This window comes from Oenanthe melanoleuca, chromosome 3 (genome assembly GCF_029582105.1).
Source record: "Oenanthe melanoleuca isolate GR-GAL-2019-014 chromosome 3, OMel1.0, whole genome shotgun sequence".
Classification (NCBI taxonomy): Eukaryota; Metazoa; Chordata; class Aves; order Passeriformes; family Muscicapidae; genus Oenanthe; species Oenanthe melanoleuca.
In genome coordinates, this window is record NC_079336.1 from 10,348,316 (window position 1) to 10,354,378 (window position 6,063).

Genomic DNA, 6,063 nt, shown 5'->3' on the forward strand with positions numbered 1-6,063 from the left:
CATGGAAAATATTTGAATTAGGCTAGCACATAAACACACTGTCTAGGAACAGATTAGTGGGAGGAGGAATTAACAGAGAGAGACAGATGGAGTAGTAGTTTGAATACATTATTTTCCATTGCAACCCTATAAAGAAAATGAGTGATGCATTTCCTAGTGGACATTTTACAAGGGTCCCTTTATAAAGGTGAGATTGCAAAATCTCTCTGACTTTTACTATTCCTATTAGCACAGAATTATCTTTGATGTTAGTTTAGTATGCATTTTTGCATCTAGTCAGAATAGCTCTTAAGGTATAATTAACACTCACATTAGATTGTATGGACTGCCTTTTTTCCTTCTTGCCCACTTGCTTGCTGTGGGAGAGCTGTCAGCTGAAAGGCTAGTAATATTAAGACACCCTGTAAATAGTTGTTAGCACTGAGGGTGTGCATAACATCACATTGTTTCTTCCTCTTCTTGTTCTGATACAGATTGAACAGCCAAAGGGAATTCCTTTTCTGTTATACTGGACATTTTGACCATACAGTTTGAATACAGCCTTTTAGATTTCACTTAATCTTTAACAATTAAAACTGTGACAGACAAGATTTCTTGCTTCCTTCCACAACTCAGAAACATAAAAGTGTATAGATATTAATCTACAGTTGATAGGTAAAAAAAGAAAAAGAAGGAAACAAAGAGTGACTGAGAGTGATTGTGTGGTAAACTAGCAGGGTGATGTTTTCAGTAACACTGTGATAAGGCTGTGCTGTAGCAGACCAACTGCAATACTTCTTCCATTTCAGTAAATGGTTGTCAATTATTGGCCTACTGTTTAAACTGCATGGAGTGAATAAGAATGGCATAACAAAATGCCATTGTGCCCTATAACCCCAGCCTGCATGTGAGTATTGGCAGACTGAAGAATAAAGGGAAACATGGCAGGAATCTGTTTGGGATGGAAAAGCAACTTTGACACTGCCCTGAGCCAAGGGTACCATTACTTGTGGTGTGCTTGTCAACAGTGCAGATCTTCAAATGTCCAGTGGAGTTCATGCAAACTAGATGAAATCTCAGTTCCTTGGTGGTACCTAAAATCAAGTTCAGGAAAAATGGGATAACCCTTTTGTAATATTGTAAAAGCACACTGCACACTGAAATAAATCCATAACTCAAATGGTCTTAGCTCTAACAATAAAAAACAGGGTCATACTATCCAATATTTAAGCCCTGACTGCCTGATCATGGGCTTATATATCATTAGAAGCCATTATATATATAATACTCTTGGTGGATAGTGCTTCTCAGGAAAACTCCTTCTAAAGTTAAAAATCTATCACATAGAGAATTTCAGAAGGAAACAACTGCTACACAAACCAGTAGGGAATAACACTTGTTTCTGGAGTAAAATCTAACATTTTGGGGCACGGCAAACTTTGGGTTTCCCATTCAATTAATTCTTTTATACTCCTGAAGAGGTGGGAGGGGCTCGGTGAGGTTACCCGTGACAGCAGCACGGTACACCCAGTTGAAACCATCCTGTGCAATCTTTGCTGGGTTCCGCAGGAGCCCGGAGCATCAGCCGCAGCCCGGGCTGCGCTCCCGGGACGGCGCCGGAGCCGAGGGAGCGGCTGGCAATCCTCCGGCTCCCTCTCCAGGACATCGGGCTTAACTGCAAATAAATCCTCCAGCTCTGCGCCTCCTGCAGCGCTCTCACGGGCAGAGGGAGGAGCAAATGTCACAGGAAAAGCCCAGGACAGACGTATCCCCAGTAAAAGGTTCATTCAATACGAAGTGCAGCGAGAGAGGGATGCAGGCAACTCTGAGCACTCCTCAGGAAACTCTGCCAAGCACCAGCAGTGCTCAGCACTCTGAGGTGATGTGAACAGACACCACAATAACCCTTTTGCTCACTGTGTGACCTGGCCACGCTCTGAGCATCAGCAGCCCCAGCAGCATCCTGCTCCCACACATCCATCACTCACCTGCTCACATGGTGGGAAACTGTCCCTGACCTGCACTCAGGGCCCCAGGTGTAACTTCTCTGCCTTCAGCACACAGCAAAGGAATGCTGAAGTCCTTTTCTCAGACTGTTTGTGCTCAGATTCACTTCTCCATTGGGTTAATTTTCTCCAAATTTGAGGATAATTTCTGCTCTAGTTGTTCTATACATCCCCCAATAAGATAGTTCTTCATTTAGTTTGTGACACCCATCAGTGTCTAGCTATGTTCCCTTTTACTGTAGGTTTTAATCCAATTGTCTTAAAACAGCATTTTATACATTTGCTTCTGGCATTCTTCACCTGTCTAGGCAAAATCCTCCACAGAGGAGGCAGGATGAATTGGCTTTGGGTAGCAAGATTTTCATAGCAGGGGGACTACAGAGGTAGCTTCTGTGAGAAGTTGCCAGAAGTTTTCCTCATGTCCCACATCCAATACCAGCCAGCTCCAGGACAGACATGCTGTTGGCCAAGGCTGAGCCCATCAGGGATGATGACAGCACTTCTAGGATAAGAGTTAAGAAGGGAGAAAAAAGCCCTATGCTACTGCTGCCAGGAGAGAGGAGCGAGAATATGTGAGAGAAACAGCCCAGGAGACCCAGGGTCAGTGCAGGAGGGGCAGGAGCTGCTCCAGGTTCTGGAGCAGAGGTTCCCCTGCAGCCCTGGGGCAGCCCATGGACAGCAGCTGTGCCCCTGCAGCCCAGGGGGGACCAGGGGGAGCAGAGACACACCTGAGCCCAGGGGGATCCATGGGGGAGCAGAGACACACCTGAGCCCAGGGGGAGCAGAGACCCACCTGAGCCCAGGGGGAGCAGAGATCCACCTGCAGCCCAGGGAGAGCAGAGACCCACCTCAGCCCAGGGAGAGCCCACAGTGCAGCTGGTGGGTGCCTGGAAGAGGCTGTTGCACCTGCAGCCTATGGGAAGGACTGACATTGGAAAAGTTCACATAGGACAGATTTCTATGGGAGAGACCCCACACTGGAGCAGGGGGAGATTGTGAGGAGTCCTTCCCCGGCCACAGCCACCATTCTCTGTTGTCCTGTGCTGCTGGTGAGAACAATTTGAAGTGGAGTGCAGGAAGAAAGAATGGGTAGGGGGAAAGTGCTTTTAAGATCTAGTTTTTATTTTTGATAGTCCTACATTGATTTGATTGGCAGTACATTAGACTAATTTCCCCAAGCTGGTTTTTTCCCATGATGGTCACTGGTTACTGATCTCTCCCTGTTCTTATCTGAGCCCACAAACCTTTCCTTACATTTTCTCTCTTCTATCTAGCTGAGGAGGGCACTTGGCATCCAGCCAGGGTCAACCCACCACACAAGAGCACAGCAGCTGCAAAATGATGGATTCCCTCATGCTTTATCAGAACAGCACCAATTTCACAGAATCACAGAATACTCTGAATTGGAAGGCACCACAAGGATCATCAAGTCCAACTCTTAGGTGAATAACCCATAGAGGGATCAAACTCACAACTTTGGAATTATTAGCAATCTGCTCTAACCAAATGAGTCTTGAGAACCTTATAGTTAGGAGCTGGCAGACATGAAAATACAGAGACCTAGGAAACAAATAGGAGCAGATTTAATCAGTAAAGCAAATAATCAGGTGATGTGAATTACAGGTTCATAATTAGGAGGATAAACAGCTGAAAAAGGGTCTCATCAATATAAATGTGGCAGCCCTTCTACTTAACCCAAGACTAAAAAGCTAGAAAGGCTTTGTTTCTTATGCAAAACTGGGAAAGGAGGGTTTTTTTCGTTTTGGGGATTTTTTTATTTTTTTTTTATGTGTGTGTATGGTACTATAAAAGCAAAAGCATCATATAGAGACTGAACAATGAAGCTGAGCCTGGTACAGGGGTGAGAGCTCTGTGGCTGCTAAACAAAAGTGATCTTACTTAAGGCATTAAATGCATTAATTTTTCTGGTTTAGCTTCCCTAATTTTTTAGTGATGACTAAGGAAAATCCCTTTTTCTACTTGTCTGGTCTAGAACTTTTACTCTAAACTTAAGGCTATTTTAATATTCTGAGGAGAGCTTTCTGAGCAGGAAATTTTTTATCTACTTGCCACAACTGAAACTGCTGCTAATCCCTGTCTTTTCTTACAGGTTGTTACTAATAGGGGTATTTTTCTCTGGGGTATGGACTCAAGAGGCACCAGGTAATGCTGATATAGACTGATTTTACATCAGTTTCCAGGCTTTTCCACAGGTGATATCTAGGCTTATGTGTGTGCTTCAGAAGAGTCTGAAGCTCTTTTGGCAGCCTTACTTGCATGGTTTTTTCTTCTGAGAAACTTTAAACATACAGGCATTTGCTGGAAACTACATTCTAGTTTTATGGGTCACTATATTAAGCAAATGCTTCTACCTTTCCTTGCTCTGGTAACAAGTACTAATGAATTAACAAGGGCTTTATTCTTATTTTTTGGGTGAAGTTGTTAGTCACCATACAATATGTGAAGTCTTTTATTATAGTTTAACCTAGCTAAGTACCAGACAGTTGTTTGTTCAGAATGGGGAGGAGACTTAGAAAAAGCCTCATGGATTGAGAACAATATTTTAATAATTGGAACAAAGTAAAATATGACAATACTAATTATAATCATAATTTTAGTTTTAGAAGCTATAACTCCTAAGTAAAATTTGTGATGTACAATACAGTTGCTCATTTCAACTGATGCCCAGTCTGTCCCTGAGCAGTGATTTGTGCCTCCAGCCAATTCTCTTCAGTTTATATATTATAGGTCATGACAGTTTATTGCATAGAATACACATTTGGCCATTTCAGGTCAGTTGTCCTGACAGTTACCTCCTGGCTTATTGTGCATCTCCTCCCTGACACAATATGAGCCACTTAAAAAGTCTTCTTTGGCTTGGTGCTAAGCACTGCTCAGCAACAACCAAAACTTTAGTGTGTTATCAGCATAATTCTTGCATTGAATCCAAAATACAGCTCTGTACCAGCTACTAGGAAGAAAATAAACTTTATCCCAGCCAAAGCCAGGACACAATATTATAAAGATAGCAGTGATTCATCTCAGAGTAAATAGCTTTCTTAGCCAAAAATCTTTCCTTACAGAACAGAGCTGGTCCTGGAGCAGCAGATGCAGAGAGCTGTTTGTAGGACTGTCTGCCCTACTCACTGTGGGTCCTCTACTAAACCCACTGGCAATCCCCAAAGATCAAAGTAAATGGATTCTGGAGAAGGTTTTATACAGCTTGGAGCAATTATCTAGCTTCTGCACTGAATCCAGTTGGTAGCTTGGAGTATGGGTGGAATAGGGTCATGTTCACCAGCATCTGTGTGCTGCTCCTTAGTGTGACCATCTGACATGGGAATGGCATCACTAGTAAACTTCAGCCTACAGTGCTGAACCCTCTAGGGAAAAGAATCCTCCCAGCTCTTAAAATGCACCATTACTGTAGAAAGCCTAGTTGGTGTTAGGTCATGATGCCATAGAAACTCCTGCTTGAAGCAACAAATCCCCATTTATTAGACATGTATGTTACATGAGAAGCCTTCTCTGGTCTCCAGCCCTACACTTAGGACAGTGTGTACCTGCTCCCTGCCTGGAAGAGGTGTGGGAGCCAGGGCCTGGTTTAAGCTGTGCTGACAGCTTGGGACTGGAGCTTCTCAAGCCCTTGCCTTTGCTCCTGAGTGGTCCTGTCCCAGAAGGAGCCAGCTGGATTCTGGGGCTGCTACTTGGGCGAGTGACCAGGGTAGGCTGATGGACAGCTTATGTGGCTGCTCTCCACACAAACTGGCTTTTGGCTCTTCTTGTGAATAGAGGGGTACAGGTGGAGATTTCTGGTTATTTTTGTAGTTTGTTTGTAAGGTTTTGTTGGTTGGGATTTTTTTTGGTTTAGAGTTTAGGGGTTTTTTTCTCTTTTTAGGAGTGTGTGGTACTTTCACATTTAGTTTTAGTTCATCTAGGGTGCTAAGATTGAGGCAGTCAATGCAGTAACTTTTTGACCCTGTTCCAAAATCCTATTTCCATGACTGGCTGTTGCAGGTAGCATTGCCAAATCAACTAGTAGGATACTAATTTTGGAGCTAGCTTTTCTCTGGAATTA